General features: G+C 38.3%; 1 protein-coding gene across 3 annotated transcripts in view; it reads right to left on the bottom strand.

Moving 5' to 3' along the window:
- ACSL3 (acyl-CoA synthetase long chain family member 3) overlaps positions 1-21,666 on the bottom strand; it is an 81,318-nt gene that overhangs the window by 43,414 nt on the left and 16,238 nt on the right. Inside the window, exons 2-3 of one of the 3 annotated variants that reach the window (XM_034955269.2) lie at positions 10,550-10,608; positions 142-248 (exon numbers count right to left, since the gene is read on the bottom strand). The exons of 1 other annotated variant lie outside the window; for it this stretch is intronic. The gene's annotated coding sequence lies outside the window, so the exon portion shown is untranslated. The remainder of the gene's footprint in view (positions 1-141; positions 249-10,549; positions 10,609-21,666) is intronic. One more of the 3 variants, XM_034955267.3, reaches the window with a different exon arrangement.

Raw genomic sequence — 21,666 nt, 5'->3', positions numbered from 1 at the left:
GCCCTTTGAATAGAACTTAGTTTGCATTCTAATGTACACAAATGCAGGTTTAGAAAATAACTATCTGTAGAAGACAATGTGAAGGCAGCAGAAACGAAAGGCAAAGAAATTAGATAAAAATCAGTGAAAGTAATTCTTTACCTTCCTCGATCAAGAGGCTAACGTGGTGTGACACAGGACCAGCAGCTTCTGAGGGTGGCAAATGTTACAGCTGTTCCCCCAGTCCTTCCCAACAACGAATTCTGTATCTGAATACAATATAGAATTAAGTCATGAATTAGAGCTGTAACAATACAAGGAGAGAAAATGATCTTGGTGCCTTCCACCAAGACAGAAATACAAGAAGTAAAATAGGTGGTCAGTGGTTGGATGGTTGGTAGAAAGAAAATAAATACAGTCTTGAAAATACGGGTTTAAGATTCCTGTGAGTCATCCAAATATACACAAACTGTGAAACTTAAGAGAGGCCAGAGCTAGAGGCACACATTTTGGAGCCATAAAGAGAAGAATGAGAATGCCCAAACAGAACACATAGGAAATCTACAAGATCAAGCTCAAGGACAGAAAACTTTGAAAAGAAACCAATCCATGGGGTCGAGAAGGAGAAAGTACCACTGAGGAAACCAATAAGAAACTGGAGAGGACAGTGTTGCAAAAGCCAAGGGAGGGGAGAGCCACAGAGCAAGTATTCAAGGGCGTCAAATGCAGCCTAGTGATACCAGCCACATTCAATTAAGCCATTTAATTTTTCTAAAATGTTCTAGATAAATTAAGTAAAGTAACAAATTTGGACAACCGCATCTTATTTGCTAGGTGGCTCTAAAAAATCTTTAGAACTAGTCATAGATACTTTATGTTGCTACACCTTAGAATGAGTATTACTGTCAGAGGCGTTTGAACCAGAGCGACTCCGTCTTTGGTGAGGGCTAGGAAAATGAGGCTGGGACTTGCTGGGCTGCATTCCCAGAAAATTAGGCATTCCGAGCCTCTGGGTGTTTCCAGTTAAGGGAACAAATTAATAATGTTTAAAAAACAGATCCAGACTTGGGAGTGTCCAGATATCCCGATATCTGGAGAACAAAGGCATTCCTAATTTTGCTTTAAAGATAACACTGATTTTTGCAATGTTATCTTAATATAGTAATTGAGAAAATTATTCCTTTATCACAAACCCTGTAGCAGAGCACATCTTCCCATGTACACCAGCACTGTACCCAGGGTGGGCGCGTTCCTCCTCTTACTTTCAGGAGCATCCTACTCTGTCTATGGAGTAGCTGTTCTTGCGCCACTTTATGTTCTTAATAAGCTTGCCTCTATTTTGCACTATGGACTCGCCCTGAATTCTTTCTTGCGCAAGATCTGAGAACCTTCCCTTCAGGTCTAGATCAGGACCCCTGTCCTGTAACATTATCTTTCTCTTTTTATTATTTATTTTTTATTCTTTTTTGAGAGAGAGTCCCGTCCGTTGCCTGGCTGGAGAGCAGTGATGCGATCTCGGCTCACTGCAAGCTCTGCCTCCCAGGTTCAAGCGATTCTCCTGCCTCAGCCTCCTGAGTAGCTGGGATGACAGTCGCCTGCCACCACGCCCAGCTAATTTTTGTATTTTTTAGTAGAGATGGGATTTCACCGTGTTAGACAGAACATTATCTTTCAAAAGTAAAAGTAAACTTGAACAGCTAAATCTGTCAATTTTTCTTTCATAGCTTCTAGGTTTCCAATCTAGTTTTAAAAGGCCTCAGCTATCCAAAGGTTAAACTATCGGTCTCCTGTATTTTTTCCAGTGTTTACCTAATTTTTACATCTAGATCTTTAATTCAACAGAGTTTATTTTTCTATATCGTATGACGGTGAAAGCTAAATTCTTTCCTCTCAGATAAACTGCCTAAAGCATTTTTAAATAAACCACTCTTTTCTCAAATAGACAAAATGTCCTCTTCATTAATAATTTCTCATTCACACTTGGATGTGTTTCTAAACACCATTCTGTTCCTGCCATGTATTTGCCTACTACTTTGCTAATACCCCTTTATACCAAATATAAATTTACAGCAATGTTTCTTTTTTTGTTTTGTTTTCGTTTGTTTGTTTTTGTTTTTTGAGACAGAGTCTCACTCTTTCGCCCAGGCTGGAGTGCAGTGGCGCAATCTCGGCTCACTGCAAGCTCCGCCTCCCGGGTTCACGCCATTCTCCTGCCTCAGCCTCCCAAGTAGCTGGGACTACAGGCGCCTGCCACTGCGCCCGGCTAATTTTGTTTTTGTATCTTTAGTAGAGACAGGGTTTCACTGTGTTAGCCGGGATGGTCTCGGTCTCCTACCTCGTGATCCGCCTGCCTCGGCCTCCCAAAGTGCAATGTTTTTCTTAAATGTGGCCCATGGACCAATCATATCAGAATTACCTTAGAGGTCATTTAAAATGAAGATTCCTCAGGTATGCCTCCCTATGTTCCTTACTGCCCCAATACCTAAAAATTGAAAACTCCTGTGACAGATTCATTTTTAAAATGCAACCATGCAGGTTTTTGTACACTAATGCTTGAGAACTACTGCTTTAAATATCTGGTAAGACCTTCACTACTCACGTTTTTCAAAATTCTAGTTGATTCTTATAGAGTTATTTTCCTACAAAATCCAGAGGAGTTAACATTTCTGTATGACGAAACACAACTTTAAAAGAATCAAAAGGAAAACAAGTGTCCAGGAAAAAATGCTGACAAAATATACAAAGAGCGCCTATAAATTAAAATAAAAATCAAGCAACACAAGGAAAATGGGCACAGAGTATGAACAGGGAAGCCAAAAAAGAGGAAATAAAAGAGGAAGCCTGGGAGTTAAACACTGGATTTGATAATGTGAAGGTCTCCACTGACCTTAAACTTGAAAAGAGCTTAAGTGTTAAGGACCAAAGCTCAAATGAAGAGGGTTCAAGAAAGGGCAGAAAGACAGTAAGTAGAAAGAGCTCTAAAGAACAAAGTAATGGTAACAGGCCAGGACAAAAGAGGTTCTTTTGTTTTTAACATAAATAGTAGAGCTTGTCTGCAGACTGATGGCTATGAACCAGCAGAGGAAAGTATTATGCAGAAGAGAGCCACACCTCTGGAGGAGGAGAGAGGGTGGGAGAAACAGGGACACAGACGTGCAGGAATAGGAGCTTGCAGAAGATTTTCTTCTGGGTGCTTCTATTTTCTCAGAGTAATAAGAAGCAAAATCATTGGATGTGAGGGAGGCAGAAAGGAAGGTATTAGAAAATTAAGGAGAAAGTATAAAATAGTCATCTAGGAGAGTGGCAGAATGAATGGTCATGGAAAAGGAATAGCAAAGGCAGGCTGGAGTATGAAATAATAAGACCACAGTGTTAGAAGGATATTGAAATCACTAAGAATCACGACAGAGTAGTGTCAGGGTCACAGGAAGACATATTTACAGATTTGGGGATGAGTAGTTAACTGCAACTAGTAGTAATATAGTCTGAAGATAAAACTTGGACACACACACACACACACACACCTGGGAGACATGGCAGTACTGATTCGGTGGCAAAAAACCAAAAATAGAAAATGATCTAAAGATTCATTAATCAAAGAATGCCTGAAAAACATATATACCCATTGAACAGACTATTATGCAGCCATTAAAAGTAAGCTACATGTACATGCATTGACCTAGAAGAACTTCTATGATACCTTGCCAACTGAGAAGAATGTATACACGGGCATGCCTGGCTTCTTGCCTGACTATAGAAAAAGATATAGGCAAGTCAAGGTTTTTAAGAAATTATCCCTGAATATTTAAATGCAGGTCTAAGTCCATTAATCTTTCACCATGAAGAATTTAACAACTCCCAACTTCACTAAACTCTCACAACTGCTAATTAAAATAACAAGATGAATTAAGTTTCACAGCATTAAAAGAAAATGACCTATTACTACTTATACAATAAAGATGAGCAAACAAAATCTTGAAATATAAAATTGTGTGATAAATAGCTAGGTTCCAACACTTGAAATGTGTTTTTAAAATGTTCTATGCCAATGGTCAGTTGCATTAGATCAAAGAGTTATTTACATCTTATATTTTAATTAGCAATTGTTTTAAATCAGAATGATCAAGCACAAGGAAGATCTCTTCTCTGTATGACCTCTATTATTTGAGAGGAAGAACACAGGTGACTTGGAAAGACGGGAGGAAAAGGAGACCAGACAGGATTTTGTGTTATTCAGATCTCGTGTTATGAAACAAATGTAAGTAAAGTAATGGAGCTTAACCATCAGCCAGGAAATCACTTTCAAATGATATACTTCCAAAAGGTATGAAGTGGATGTTAAAATAAAATTTTATGTTAAAAATTGCTATTAAATAATATTATTAATATCATAGTCAAATGCCCTGTAACAACTCCCAATTTTTCAAAACAAAAATTGCTACAAATGCTCATATGAAAGCTTCTTGCCAGGAGCGGTGGCTCATGACTGTAGTCCCAGCTACAATGGAGGCTGAGGTGGGAGGATCTCTCCAGCCCAGAGGTTGAGGTTGTGGTGTGCTGTGATCACACCAAAGCACTCCAGCCTGAGCAACAGAGCAAGACTTTGTGAAAAGACAAAGTCAGAAAGAAAGAAACCCTGTGAGAAAAAACAACCCTGTGAGGTGAGAAGAGGCAGAGGAGGGATGGGGAGAGGAGGGAAGGGAAGGAGAGGGAAAGGAGGCGGAAAGCGGGGGAAGGGGGAGGAGAGAAAAGAAAAGAAGAGAGAAGGAAGAAAAAGAGAAAAGAAAAGAGAAGGAAGAAAATCTTCTATCAGAGATGACGTGTTTTCCTAAGAGAAAAACAGGAAAAAAGTAGGTTGCCACAGGGATCACTTTCAGACTAATGTATCAAATGGTTCTACCTGCTTAGATCTGGGGTTTCAAGAATCTCTTAGGCGCAAGAGAGATACAACATGGTAACTCAACCCAAAATTGGCAGACCTGTGAAATTAACCTCCACAAAACTCATGGACTGAACAAAGAAAACAGGAGTCACTCTCAGAATCTAAGACATGTACAATGTCTACAGGAGGGAAGAAGTCAACAATGGTATTATATTCACACCCTACTAATAGAGCAAGCAGACATTTTATGCCCCTCACATCCACCACCATCATGAAAAGGAATCTGAAAACTCAACTTGCAGAGCAGGCAGAGAGCCCCAACACTTAGAAATGCTCCCACAAAGTCAAAGGCAGCAGAGGATGAGGACAGGGGGAAGAGAGGACAGAAAAGGAGAAAATACTGCAGACGGTGCATCTTGATATGCCACAATTTACTTCTCAGTTAATCCTGCCCACCACTCAATCTGATTTCCTCCTCTGTATTTTTCTTTCAGCCTACCACACTCAGGCACCAATACTATACAACTGTTCATATCTGCAAATAACAATAATAATAATATGGCTTAGCATTTTATCTCTAATGAAGTATAAATGAGTGGCTTGCACAATGCTGGATATCAAGGAATCCGTATTTGCTAGTATGAAATGTGGCTGGAATTTTTCACCAAGCTTGCAATAAATGGGAAACAATTCTGAGTGCAGGCAAACAAGCACAGTGAAGGGAACTTTTTATATTATCTCATTTAATTCTCACAAAACCCAATTTCAAATAGATTGTCCCCAAAGGCACTTACAGCTAGCAGGTAAGGTAGGATATTAACCTACATGTCTCTCCAAGGCATGTCCAAACTTTTTAATGACCCCACACTCTCTTAATAAATTCTATAGTTAATACGTTATTGTTGGGGAGAAAAAAGTATCCTTTAATACACTACTTTTGAGAGTCTCCTTTCCACAAAAGTTAGGTGACAGTCATACACACTCTACAGAGACTTAAGAGTCCCAGATGAATGACGCAAATCATGTATTATGAAATAGGAAACCAGGGTCAAGAAGGGCAGAAAGAACTATTTCCTACCCAGAATTAATCTCTCAGAGTTATAATGGAAAGTGCAACCAGAGACTATTATTTACTATCAGGAAAGAGTTTCTTTTTAAAGGGGCACCCTGGTTCTCACAAACACGTTTGCTTCTCAGGCATCCAAAGCTAAACACATAATAAAAATACATACCTAGATACCTAGTTCAAGAGAATGGTTTTAAAACATTTACTTACTACATATCCTGCTGCCTCCCTCCCGAAAAAAAGCAGACCTAAAAGTAGGACAGTTGTTTTAAATTCTTACAAATATCAACAACACACAGACTAACTTATTATGTGTAATACAGTGGTTCTTATGTATTTAGTAAAGACAAAGAATTTTTCCTCTCCAAATCCTCAAATACTAACACAATCTTTCAACAACTTCAAAGATTTCAACTATGCCCACACAGTTGCAATGTATGACATCGCAATGACTACAGGGCTGAAATCGAGATCATTAATCCATGCAAAAACCTCCTTAATACAAAAATAAAATTGTCGAAAAGATTCTGGACAGGAAATCAATTAAAAACATTATTAGAAGGTTTAGTCATATTACTATCTGGATTAGATAAAGTTCCACTTTACAACTAGGAAGTTTTATGAGGAAATAATAATTTGGTATTTTATTTTTAAGAAAACTATTAAGCCTATATTTATTTTAACCTCAGAAAATGAAAGGTTGGCATTAAAGATAAACATTGGAAAGGAGGGAGGGAGGAACATTTATTATAGCAAGTCTTTCCCATGAATATATCTACATGAAAAAGCAGTTTAACAAAGCCAACTTTTTAAGTTTCAGTTATCCAGTGTAATTTTAAAACTGTTTCAGTACTATTAGTATGATAGCGGAAATAACAGTAGGACTCTTGAGTACTCTCCCTAAACTATAAATACAGTCCCCTCAATTTCCCCAAAACTGATCAAGACCCACTATTTCTTTAAAAAACAGCTTTTATCCCTCTTCTAGATAAAAATCAACAGGAAACAGAAATCAGGCAAGGGAATATATATCTTTTTCAGTTAGATACACAACAGGGATTTTAAATACATATATACACATGCATATGTGCATAAACACATACACTAGACTAGACTGAGCTCTGCTGCCAATTACTAAGAGATCTTGAGCAGGTCACTAAATCTTAATTTGTTCACCATTAATATTGATGCAGTTCAACTAGATCGATTTTAAGACTATATTCTACTGATGCCTAGGGTTCCCAAAATTGATTAAGACAATACTGAATAGGATTCTTTACTCTTTTCAGTACTACTCCTTATTTATTCCAATCATTTCCTACAAAATGATTAATGAGAAAGCCAGCTATATAAGTATTTCAGGAGAACATGAACTATTGGATTACTTAATGACATCAACCTGGCTCATGAATATTTGAGGATCTTCATAATTCCAACTCAATCCAGCCACATACTACATTTGGCATTACATGAACCTGTACTAAGGAGAGTGAACAGACAGCCTAATTTTTAAGTGAAGGTTGTGTTAGTTGAAGTAACAAATTCACTTTTAAATATACCTCTTTTCGGCCAGGTACAATGGCTCACGCCTGTAATCCCAACACTTTGGGAGGCTGAAGTGGGCAGATCACTTGAGGCCAGGAGTTCAAGGTCAGCCTGGCCAACATGGAGAAACCCCGTCTCTATTAAAAAATATAAAAAATTAGCCAGGTGTGGTGGTACGCACCTGTAATCCCAGCTACTTGGGAGGCTGAGGCACAAGAATCACCAGAGTCTGGGAGGCAGAGGTTGCAGTGAGCCAAGATTACGCCACTGCACCTCAGCCTGGGCCACAGTCCAAGACTCTGTCTCAAAAATAAACAAACAAACAAACAAATCTACCCACCTCTCTTTCCCCCAGGGTGAAATAAAAAATAAAATTAAAGAAAATTCAAAGGCCAGAGGAAAAATATAACAGTTCCAAACATACAAAAAAAAAGTTAGCAAAAGTAAATCTAATGAAGAAAGTATGCATATTTGAGAGAAGACAGCTCTTCCAGTTATGTTTAACCTTTGAGAATGTAAAAGAATTAAAGGTTCTGAAGATTTTCAAGATGATTTTAAAATGCTTATTCCATTTGTAAGAGCTACAATAGCTTAAAATAATTTTGCAAGCTAAGTCTACCCAGAATATATTTTCTTTAATTTCAATGATTTATACATCATTCAGTAAGATTACTTAGATGTTTCCTTTTCTCTTCCTCCACTCCCCTTCCCACCCCCAAAAGCCCAGTTTCTTATCTGTAGTTTGCATGGACCAGCTAAAAAAACAAAGTTAAGAAAAGGAAAATAACATATAATTAGAACTTATAAGTATGTTGTGGAAATATACAGAATAAATAACCTGCATCACAATTAACATATTGCCTTCATTTGTACTATGTAAAGGTTAAGTAGCTAAAAATAAGGTTTAAACATCCGATTACTTCCTTTAGTCAATAGTCTTGTGTTGTATTCAAATATTACTTGCTTTTTTATCTTTAAATTCTTTACAACATATTTTCTTCTTCCTACAAATTCCCAATTATTTTACCACTAAGAAAAGCTATTCCTGAACAACACATTTCAAAATCAAAGCAACTAAGATCACCAGTTGTCTTCCCTCTCACCTCCATTCTCTGCTGTGTCATTCCCTGGCCTCTGCAGCTTTTCTGCAAGTGCTCAAAAACCAGATTACACTTAAAAACAGAAGACACAGAAAAAAGGAATCCACCTTAAGTAGCTATGAGAAATATCTGGCCCAGCTCTTAAAAAACATTTTCCTCTGAAACCAAGGGAGGAGCAAACTTGCTGCTGTCTCCGTCTCCTTCCATACTTCTCATCTAGGTCACTTTCACATACAAATCCAAATTTGCTTCGCTACATTTCTTAAGAAGTTTAAAATGTTTCAATCCGACAATCGCACAAAGGACACGTACAAATGTGAATTAACTTCCATTTTTACATTATCTCTTAAATCATGGGACTTCTGAACATAAGCAATTCCCAAACGTGAAAAGGTTGAGTTCTAAGTTTCGGGATTCAAGACACTGGGTTTCCCAAGTAGTTCATGACATTCCCTTTACTTCATCGCACAGTTAACCTATATAACATGACTACGAGTCTTATTTCTCTTTTTAGGCAAAATTATGACAAAGTTATCTTTGTCACTGTACCATAGTACTTCTTCCTGTGCACCACCCTCCCACATCAGTTTCTGATGGCCTTTTCCCTCCTCAAATATCCTAAGTACCCTACTGAGCACACGTAAATGCACTGAAGCTCCAAAACCACCTCTTCACCTACGCAAACCTAGCTGATCCTCAACAGTAATTACAGTCATTTCTATAAATGTCTACCTATTTAAAATCTATCATTTAATATGCCATAATTATCTTTGCAATTTCAATTTTATTGTAAATCTGCTAAACTCTCTTGATGCATTCTTAGCTAAGAATTCAAAGTTTGGAGTTCCCATAACCCATTAACTACTAAAAGAAATTTGTAGAGGAGTACTGTGTTACAATGGGTTTACCTAGTCACTTCAAAAGCACTCTTAATTTGATCACGTATATCCCTCAAAGAGACGTAGGCACAGACATGTCTAAAACAAAGTGAGGCGTACTATTAAAGTGGACAAAGTATATTCCTTTTTCCATCACATCTACTTCATTAAAAGATGGCAATCTTGGATACGCAAACAAAGCGTCGCAAACAAAGCGTCTGGAAAGATACACTCTATGAAAATAAGGGATAATCCCTAGCAAAAGAACCAGGGTAACATAGGAGTTTCCTGTTTACTTAGATGCTCCTACATTGCTTACAGTTTTTAATAATAAACATATTACTTGTGTGATTTCCTTTTAAAATCAGTTAAAAATGTTAAGATTAATAAATTCAACTGATATGAAAAAAGACTTCGAAATGAGATTCTGAAAAGAAGGATGTCAACTATCATGATTCTAATGGATAAAATGCTTACTGCCTTTACGTCATCATCAAAGCACTTTACCAACATAGACTATTCCCTACAGCAGTCCTACTCAATTTTTTCATTTCACAGAATGCTAAAAACCTTCGTCCTTAAATTTTTGCCCTAAAATTTCATAAACTCTAATTCACTTCAGATGACACAGAAAGAATAAAATTGTGCTATATTTCTTATGCCCCATGACAACTGTAATAACCATGCAGAACCTTCTATGGGTTGACAAAAAGCCCTTGAAACTACAATCTCTACTAAAATGTCCAGTTAGAAATTTACAGTAACATTCATACAAATTTTAAATGACCATCACATATTAAAATGGTCTAATTCATGCTAAACTATCCAAAATAAAGAGGCCACTGAGTTCAAATCCCTTGCAGATACTTAGTGAAATTCTAGTTAAGGAAAGGAAGATAGACAATACTGCTCAATGACATGGTTTAATGTCCCAATTGATTTATTCAGAATTAAAGTAAGTATAAAACTATCTTCCATATATAATCATAAAATGAGAATTACAATTTTTTGGTCAGTTTAGCCATAATTGGTTTTAACTTAATATTTATTTTATAACAAATAAAAGAAATCTATTGTAATAAAAAATTAAATATTTTACCAGTTGACAATGGTAGGAGGTACTAGGTGCTTTGAAGATACGCGCCCTTGTGTCAAAACCTGTCAAAACAAACACAAAAAAGACAAGCATTACTACTCATAGTCTAGTTAATCAGAGCCGAATGCCAACTTTTTCCTGGAAGTATTTTACTTCTAAACCTCACATGAAAAGTTTCCGGTGAGTTTTTCTGGAAACACCAACCTATCACGCTAGCAAACAAAATTTTTATCATGTAACCTTTCTTCAAAAACATATAGTACACACACTACACACCAGTAAGAATGCCCAAAACCCAAAACACTAACACCACCCAATGCTTGCAAGGATGTGGAGCAACTCTCATTCATTGCTGGCGGGAATGCAAAATGGTACAGCCACTAAGGAAGTTTGACAGTGTCATATAAAACTAAACATACTCCAAATATATGATCCAGCAACCACAGTGCTTGGTATTTACCCAAAAGAGTTGAAAACATGTCTACAAAAACACCTGTACATGCATGTCCATAGCAGTTTGATTCATAATTGCCAAAAGCTGGAAGCAATCAACATATCCTTCAACAAAGTAATGGATATATAAACTGTGGTACATCCAGACAATGGAAAATGAGTCAGTGTTGAAAAGAAATGAGCCATCAAGCCATGACAAGACATGAAGGAAACTTAAATGCATAATACAAAGTGAAAGAAGATAGTCTGAAAATGCTATGTACTGTACGATTCCAACTATATGACATTCTGGAAAAGGCAAAGCTATGGAGATGGTAAAAGGATCCATGGTTGCCAGAGGTTAGAGCACAGAGGGGGATGAATAGGCAGAGCACAAAAGGACTTTTAGGGCAGTAAAGCTATTCTGTATGTATTATAACGGTAGATACACGTCATCACGTATTTGTTAAAACCTGCGGAGGGTACAATACTAAGAGTGAACCCTAATGTAAACTATGGACTCTGGGTGATAATGATGTGCCAATGTAGGTTCATCAGTTATAACCAATGTAGCACTCTGGGGAGGTAGCAGGATGTTGATAAAGAGGGAGGCTATGCCTGTGTAGGGGAAGGGGTATATGAGAAATCTCTGCACCTTCCTCTCAATCTTGCTGTACACCTAAAACTGCTCTAAAAAATAAACTCTATTATAAAAAATAAGGTATTTCCAAAACTCAAAAAGTATACTATAAAGGCTGCATTCATTTACTCATGATGATGATAAAGAATATGTATTAAGATGTATATGTGGTGATATTAATACATTGTTTTTAAAAAACACTTTCAAATTTTTTCAATGATTTTCTCTATCACCTGCGAAGCAAATAGGTTAGCAGTCATTATATAGTTATTTTTAAGAATATATTAACAAGTAGAGCTAAAAGCTAAGTTTTTTTGAATCACTTAATTCAACATACCACTGCTTCATTAACTTTTAATTCATTATTAATTTTTGTAAAAACGGACAGACCTTGCAGCCATAAAAAAGAATGAGTTCATGTCCTTCGCAGGGACATGGATGAAGCTGGAAGCCACCATTCTCAGCAAACTAACACAGGAACAGAAAAGAAACACCACACGTTCTCTCACTCATAAGTGGGAGTTGAAGAATGAGAACACATGGATATAGGGAGGGGAACATCATACACTTGGGCCTGTAGGTGGGTGGGGTAAGGGGAGGGAGAACATTAGGACAAATACCTAATGCATGTGGGGCTTAAAACTTAGATGATGGGTTGAAAGGTGCAGCAAACCAACATGCCACGTGTGTACCTATGTATACACGTAAACCTGCACGTTCTGCACATGTATCCCAGAACTTAAAGTAAAATAATAAATAAACTTTTTTTTTTTTTAAAGTCAGGCATGGTGGCTCACGCCTGTAATCCCAACACTTTGGGAGGCTAACACGGGTGGATCACCTGAGGTCAGGAGTTCAAGACCAGCCTGACCAACAAGAGGAAACCCCATCTCCACTAAAATTACAAAAATTAGCCAGGTGTGGTGGCGTGCACATATAGTCCCAGCTACTCTGGAGGCTGAGGCAGGAGAATCACTTGAACCCAGGAGGCAGAGGTTGCGTTGAGCCGAGATCATGCCACTGCACTCCAGCCTGGGTGACAGAGCGAGACTCTGTCTCAAAAAAAAAGGACAGACCTTAAACTCAGATACTACTGGGTTCAAAATCCCTGCTGTTTCTTATTAGCTATGACTCCAGACAAGGTCATGCATCTATTCATCCAGGGGGGAAATAACTTAGAAATCTTCTTGTTATTATTAATTTCTTGTGCCAGTTTCCTCACATGTAAAAGAGAACAGTGCTATATATAATTCATATCCATATTTGTAGAATTTCTATAAATAAAAAAGAGCAACAGGAGAAAGCAGGCTATGTATATTAACAGAAAATTCTACATCGTTTATTACCTATTAAAAATGGTTAACCTCATTAATTATCAAGGAAATACAAATTAAAACAGTATCATTTCCTACATTAAAATTTTTTTAATGAAAAAAATTCACAAGTGTTGGCAAGGATATGGCAAACAAGATAGATCTTGGCACACTTACGGAAGTACAGCCAGTTAAGAGAGCAATTTGGCAGCATCTAGCAAAAGCTGAAAATGTAGACTCCTATGACCCAGCAATCCCTTTTGAGAAATATGCCCTGGGGAAACTTATGTGCCATGCTTACTTTACCCTGCTTTATTAAATGGCCCAAGGTGACAGGTCCTACTAGGTATGTAATTGGCCCTCAATAAATGTTAAAAATCTCTTCAACAAATATTTATTAAATGCCTTACTCAGCTCCAGACCTGACACTTTGCATTCTAAGAATGACACCATAGTACTGAAAAAAAAGAAAATTCCTAGTCAGTGGTAGAGCCTGACAAATCACTTTAACATGGCAAAAACTATGAGAAGTGCATCAGCTGCATTAGGAAAACAGGCAATTGCAGCCTTTTGTCTAGGGTGGAGAAGACAAGGTCAAGGAAATCACTATAAACTGAGTTGACGCATATATTTTTGTTCAAGCAGACAATAACTGCAGGCAGTAATAACAATTATTTGTAAACGCGAAGGGAACTATACAAGAAAAGAGAAATTTCAGAAGACTCTAAGTAGTTGTAGTAAGCTGAATAAAGGACCTCAAGGGTATCAGGCCCTAATCCCTAGGATCTACAAATGTTACCTTATTTGGAAAAAGACCCTAGATTACCCAGTGGTCCCTAAATGCCCTCACAAATGTCCTTATAAATAGAGAGGCAGAAGGAGATTGGACACACATGAAGGAGATGGTGACGTGAAGATGGAGCAGAGAGATTTGAAGATGCTGGCCTGAAAGATGGGACTGATAATAGGGAATGCCAGCAGCCACTAGAAGCTGAAAGAGGCAAGGAACAGGTTCTTCCCTGGGGCCTTCAAAGCTCTGCTGATACTTTGATTTCAACCCAGTAACACTGATTTGAACTTCTGGTCTCTATTAACATTAATAGAATAAATTTCTGTTGTTTTAAGCCTCCCAGTCTGTGGTGATTTGTTGCAGTGGCCCTAGAAGACAAATGCCTCACTGCCACTGTGAATGTTTGCTGCCCTAAGTGGTTGAAACATTATCCAGATCTCTTATTAAAAGTCTTCTAACTTTTATTAGCAGGGGGATGACATACTTGGATCTGTTTCATAATATTAAACCTGGTGCCAAATGTTGAGAATTTATTTGTGGAAAAAGAAACTAGAAACAGGAAAACCATTTAAAAATTCAAAATCCAGACAGAAGATAAAGTTCTTAATCACCAGATATTTGTGAAAAACCATCACTATCAAAGAAAGAGACAAACAGCAGACAAAAGGTGCCTCAGTGGAAACAGACAATGTAGGAAATGTGGGAAATTTTAAATTATGTCTATGTAATATTCTCAAAGGCATAAGAGAGGCTATTGCCATCTATGAAACAAGAATGCGATGCTATATATTAACAGAAGGAATAAAAATAAGAAAAAGCTCTTTGAAATTAATAGCAGCTGAAACTAAGGAGTCAATACAAGTGTCAGAAAATGAGGTGGAGACTCTTTTCCAGATAAAGAGCAAAAGCAAGGGGTAGAATATAGAAAATTTAATTCTCATTTTAAAAAATAAGTGTTAAATTAATCCAAGAGATTCAAGTTCCATTACAAGGAGTTCCAGAAATAAAAAGAAAAAAAGAACACAGAGGCAAAAATTCCTGAAGCATTTTGCAAGCAGAAATTCCTAAAGCACTCTGCAATATAATATCCCAGAGCTGATAAATACTAGTCTTCGGTTTGAAAGGACTAGGCAGATGAATGAGGGAAAAAATAACTGACTTCTAGACAGAGCCACGTAAATTCTCAAAGCGAAGAGTATAAGAATATCCTCAAATCTTCCTAAAAAAACAGAAGGCTGGCTGGGCGTGGTGACTCACGCCTGTAATCCCAGCACTTCGGGAGGCCGAGGTGGGCAGATCACCTGAGGTCGGGAGTTCGAGACTAGCATGATCAATAAGGAGAAACCCATCTCTACTAAAAATACAAAATTAGCCAGGCATAGTGGCGCATGCCTGTAATCCCAGCTACTAGAGAGGCTGACTGACACAGAGAATCGCTTGAACCTGGGAGGGGGAGGTTGCAGTGAGCCAAGATCCTGCCACTGTACTCCAGCCTGGGCAACAAGAGCAAAACTTCGTCTCAAAAAAAGAAAAAAAAAAAAAAAAAAAAAAACAGAAAGCAAACCACCTACAAATAAGGTGATTCTATAACTGATCAACAAAGAAGGATACATATCAGAATAAAAGGAGGTACTATTAAAAAGCGTGATTTGGGCCGGGTGTGGTGGCTCATGCCTGTAATCCCAGCACTTTGGAAAGCCAAGGCAGGCAGATCACAAGGTCAGGAGATCGAGCCCATCCTGGCTAACACAGTGAAACCCCATTGCTACTAAAAATACCAAAAATTAGCCAGGCATGGTGGCACCTGCCTGTAATCCCAGCTACTCAGGAGGCTGAGGCAGCGGAATCACTCGAAGCCAGGAGGCAGAGCTTGCAGTAAGCCAAGATCATGCCACTGCACTCCAGCCAGCCTGGGCGACAGAGCGAGAATCTGTCTTCAAAAAAAAAAAAAAAACAGTGATCTGGAGGTATTCCAGACAAATCAGGATATATGGTCACCCTTCCTGTAAGGCAGGAATTCTCAACCCCCAGGCCACAGACCTGACAGCAGGTAGGCAACAGCAGGTGAGCAAGTATTACCGCCTGAGCTCTGCCTCCTGTCAGAACAGCAGCTGCATCAGATTCTCACAGGAGCAGGAATTCAGCATGCAAGGGTTCTAGATTGTCCGCTCCTTATGAGAATCTAATGCCTGATGATCTGAGGTGGAGCAGTTTCATCCCAAAACTATCCCCCACCCCGCTGCCTCCTCGACCCCTGTCCGTGGAAAAACTGTCTTCCACGAAACTGGGTCCCTGGTGCCAAAAAGCTTGGAGACCGCTGTTATAAAGGAGTAAGAATCATAATGGCATCAGATGTCTCAGAAATACAGGAAGGGAGGCAACTATGAACAAGGCCTTAAAAGTTTTAAGGGAAAGTTTTAACCTAGAATTCTACTCTCAGCTAATTTCCCAATCAATTGCAAGTAGAATAAAGAAATTTTCAGATTTGCAAGGACTTAGAAAATTTACATTCCACAAATACATTTTGCTAAGAAATTACTTTAAAAAGTCCTCAATCATGTGCATATATTCCTTTAAGTTTTAAAACAATTTTGTTAAGCCAGAATGATCTGAAGTTTTGTTACCTAGTTTACAAGAGCTAATATAATGCTGATTCCAAAACGTGACATACCACATAGGACAATCTCTTTAAAGAATATGAGGGAAAAAATCCTAAAATGTCAGCACATCTAATCCAGTTGAGTTAAAAGAATGATACACCATAACCAAGCATGGTTTGTTTACTCTGAGTGAAAAGATGCTTCACCATGAGAATTCTTTATTACTACCATCCTCTATATTTAACAGGCTTAAGTAGGAGGGGAAAGGTGTGAGCATCACCATACATTTTCTTAAGTATTTAAGAAAAGTGAAGCCGGGCGCAATGGCTCACACCTATAATCCCAGCACTTTGGGCAGGTGGACCACCTGACGTCAGGAGTTCATGACCAGCCTAGCCAACATGGTGAAACCCCATCTCTACTAAAAATACAAAATTAGCTAGGGGTGGTGGCGCATGCCTGTAATCCCAGCTACTTAGGAGGGTGAGGCAGGAGAATCGCTTGAACCCGGGAAGCAGAGGTTGCAGTAAACCAAGATCGCACCATTGCACTCCAGCCTGGGCGACAAGAGTGAAACTCCATCTCAGGGGTGGGGCGGGGAGTGAATATCAATCACTAAGTTTTAAAGGAACATCTTATTCAGAAACAAAATTGCTTAAACTTAAAAACAGTATATTAGAAATCAACATTAAACATCATACTGAAAAGCAACTTCCATCCAAGTAAGGGACAACAAGGCCAACTATGATCATAATTATTATACATCGAGAAGGCTCTAACTCTATGCTGTCCAATGCGGTAACTGCAAGTGCCACTGCACACCCGAAACGTGGCTAGTCCAAACTGAGATGTGATCTAAGTGTAAAACACACATGGGATTCCAAAGACCTAGTAGTAAAAAAAGAACGTAAAATAGTTAATTAATAAATTTTATATTGAACATATACACTGAAATAAGATTTTGGATACATTAAACAAAATGTATTGAAATCAATTGCCTACTAGAAATGTAAAACTACATATATGGCTTACATTTACGGCTCTCAATGCATGTCTTCTGAACAGCAATGCACTTTAGCCAATGCAATGAAAAAATAAACGACAGTTATGAATACTGAAAAAGACAGAGTCATTATTGTGTGCAGATAAGTGCCGGTCTGACAAGAAAATCTGAAGGAATCATTCGAAAAATATCCAACCAGAGGGAGAATTCACAAAAATATTTCGATACCAAGTAAATAATAAAAATAGACAGTATTTTTTTTTTTTTTTTTTTTTTTTGGAGACAGAGTCTCGCTCTGTCACCCAGGCTGGAGTGCAGTGGCGTGAACTCTGCGCACTGCAAGCTCCGCCTCCTGGGTTCACGCCATTCTCCTGTCTCAGCCTCCTGAGTAGCTGGGACTCCAGGCGCCCACCACCACGCCCAGCTAATTTTTTTTTTATTTTTAGTAGAGACAGGGTTTCACCGTGTTAGCCAGGATGGTCTTGATCTCCTGACCTCGTGATCCGCCCACCTCGGCCTCCCAAAGTGCTGGGATTACAGGCATGAGCCACCGCGCCCGGCCAAAAATGGACAGTTTTTTTATATACTATTAATCACCAGTTAGAAATTGAAACGGAAATACAGTCACAATAGCAAACGCAAGTTTAAAATACTTCATGTAATATAACATTCATATTTACATATGGGTGTCTGTGTATGTAAAATGCTACTGATAGACACACACAAAAAAACCCTGAATATATGAAAAGACAGACTTGCTCCTGAGTAGAAAGGATAAATGTAATTCTGCCAAAATTAACCCATAAACCAAATGCAATCCCAATGAAAATCCTACTAGGATTTTTCTTACGTGTTTGTTTTGTATGCTTATGTGATATATTAATTCTAACATTTATCTAGAAGAAAAAACTTTGAGAAACAGCATATTTAATGCATATTTGCCCTATTCCATATCAAAACATGAATTGTTTTAAAACAGAATTTTAAAACCAGAAATAGTCATGGGACTTTTGTATATGGCAATAGTGACATTGCAGATCAGCAGGTAAAAACTTATTCAGTAAGTTGCACAGCATCAAAGAAAAATTTTAACTGAGGTAGTAGCTGAATTAAGTCCTGGAAAGATGAGAAGCAGATCCCTGAAGCAAACAACCAGCCTAGTAATACCTCTCTTCCACAGCTCCCATATTCCATAAATAGAAAAAAAAAAAAAAAAAGGTTTATTATTGGTCTTTATTCTGATTCTGAAACAGTCTCCAGTGATGTCAACCCACAGTCCACATTGCCTGGCCTATGACTGTTGGGAAGGGAAGCACTGGCTCTGTTTCACATATGTGATACTGTTCTGTCCCCATCTCCAACACCGCAGACTACGGCAAATGTGTGCATCCACAGGTATCCAGCAGACCTGTGACCAGTGAAGCCTGTTATCAAAAACATGAATGTGTTGGTCCAATCATACTCTTCTGTCCAAAACTTGGAATGGGTTATGGAATTGGAGAGAGACAGAAGCAGCTAAGAGGACTGTCAAAATAAACTCATCTTTCAAGATGCAGGATGAGTATAATTACCCACAGACAAAGCTGAATAAATCCCTCCAGGCTCTTATTCCTCCTTCACTCCTGCCTAACAGGGAGGCATGGGTGAGCATACAGTGAGTAATCACAAGTAGCCTGAGATCACTGGAACACAGGAAATATATGGGGGGAGTTAGCAATGAAAATGTTGTAGATAGGATGAGATCGGTTTTCAAGTAAAGCATTTAACTAAATTTGTTTTTTATTTTATTTTATTTTTTTGAGACAGTCTCGCTCTGTCCCCCAGGCTGGAGTATAGTGGCACCATCTAGGCTCACTGCAATCTCCACCTCCTGGGTTCCAGCAATTCTCCTGCCTCAGCCTCCCACGTAGCTGGGATTACAAGCGCCCGCCACCACGCCCGGCTAATTTTGGTATTTTTTGTAGAGACAGGGTTTCACCCATGTTGACCAGGATAGTCTTGAACTCCTGACCTCAGGTGATCCACCCGCCTTGGCCTCCCAAAGTGCCGAAATTACAGGTGTGAGTCACCGTTCCCAGTCCTAAATGTGTGTGTGTTTTTTTTTTTTTTTAAAGAATGATTACTTGGGTCAACACAGAAAATAAACTGAAAGGGATTCCAGGTATGTGGTTATTACCACAGCCCAAGTGATGAAGTGCAGAATTTAAGGCAGTAGACACAGAAGAAACAGGACCAACTGTACAGGCTTCTCTGAGGTAAAATTAGTAGGACCTGTCAGGTAGGATGTATAGAGTAAGGGCTCTGAAAATTAAAGTCTACATTTCCAGAATGAAAGAATGGTGGCGTGTAATGAGGAATACAAGAAGAACAGACACAAATATGAGCGCGTGAATATAGGGCTGGATGTTAAGTTTGTGGGAAAGACCAGAAAAGAGATTCAGTATATTGTGAGAAATACAGGGCTGGGGCTCCAAACAGCTGAAGATGCAGAGGTCACAGTCACCATTGACTCTATTCATAGAACACAGAATTCCTCAGAAACAGTATATTCAATTGTAGGATAAAGGATTAAGGGCAGATGCCAGAAGAACCAACAAGAAAGGTAAAGGAACAGGAAACAGTGCCCTAGAAGCCAAAGACAAACACTTGTTGTCAGGAGTGTCAACAAGGCTGCAGAGAAGGCGACAAGCAGCAATGACATTAAAGTACAACAAGCAGTGGGCCTGGCCTGAAACAATCCATCACTTTCCTGCCTTCATAATCACATAATTTTTTAAATTACATTAGCATATATTACTCAACCAGTTAGTACATATTTATCAACAGAAAAGCTATTCTTCAGGAATTCCTGAGCTTCCATTAATAAGTATATACTGGTCATTCTGATGTGAGATTTTTGGCCTTCCAAAAATTTTCTGGTAATATATTCAAATCTTTCAACTCAATTTAATAAATGCTTACTCAGTATCTCATGTCCATTACTGCGCTAGGTGGCAGGGATGCAGAGACTGATTCATTCATTCAACAAATGTTGAGTGTCTCCTATACGCTGGGCACTGGGTGTGCAGCAGTGAATAAAGCACAGTATCTTTCTTTCTAGTGGAAGAATAAATTAAACTTACTCTCCCTGAAGGAGCTCAAAAGAAACACATTATGTTCTTGACTTATCTAAGAAAGAGACAGCAAATATAATTATTTCATAAAGCTATTTGAAATTAATAACAAGAAACAAAAACTGTGATCACCTATAGTTAACATGCCTGTACTCTGGCATCATATAATACAAAGAAATTTTATTAACTTAAATACACAGCTCCCAATTATCTACGGGTAAATTATCCATGCATCAAGGGCAATTCCCAAATAGTGACTCACGATTCTGGGTAGTGTTCCATCCAAATTTCTAGCATGTAATTTAACACATGATGTAGTATATAATATATAGGCATTACATATGCCAGTTTTACACTATGTCCACCATTCTCCCCAGAAACATCAATGCAAAGAACAGAAACTGTTACATGCCTACAAAATCATTTCTGAACTAGGTATTTATAAAGGTATAAGTGTATATGTAGCCGTCACTGTAGTTAGTTAGTATCTAATAAAAACAACAAATGCCAATATAGATGTTTCTCACCAAAAAAGTAAATCTACGAATGTGCTATGCTTTTCATTCTCAATACCTAAGTTCAGATTTACATAAACAGGCCCTGAGTATTCAACTGATCCCGCCCTCATGGAACTTTCCATCTGGGCTATCATCTGCTCCACCTCTTCATTACAAGGAAAATCACAAAACTAACTTTTAAAAAACACCCTCTAAACAATCTAAGTACAAAACCATCTCTCAAGTACAAAACTTCAAAACTACTCTTACCATAACCAGTCCTATTCCACCAACTCTTTCACTTCAATCCTTTGACCTCATCCAGAACTCCAATCCCCTTGAGCTCTCCACCATCTTTCTCAATCTATCAGGCCTCCCCCTGCCTGATCTCTACTGTTAATTGACTTATCCTGTCACACCCTTTCAGTTCCCCAAGCATTCCCCATGTGTGTTCTTGTCCCATGCCTTTATGCTTGGTATGTCCCCTGGGTCCCATCTCCAATCCCCTCCTAACTCAGAAAAACTATGCTCTATCCAGAAGTAAAGGAATATAGATTTTGAATGAACTCTCTCCATCTATTTTTACCTCCATCGTTTATCTCCCCTCCTCCATCAAGGCTGGGTTAGATGTCCTTCCTATGAGCTTCCAAAACACTTCAGGCATACCATTAACGTAACTTATTACAACTGTATTTTAACTTTGCTTTTCTGTCTCCCCACAACAGACTGTGA

The sequence above is a fragment of the Pan paniscus genome, chromosome 13 (genome assembly GCF_029289425.2).
Source record: "Pan paniscus chromosome 13, NHGRI_mPanPan1-v2.0_pri, whole genome shotgun sequence".
In the NCBI taxonomy this organism is placed as follows: Eukaryota; Metazoa; Chordata; class Mammalia; order Primates; family Hominidae; genus Pan; species Pan paniscus.
Note: the sequence above shows the minus strand (reverse complement) of the source record. Positions and strands in the feature narration are given on the sequence as shown.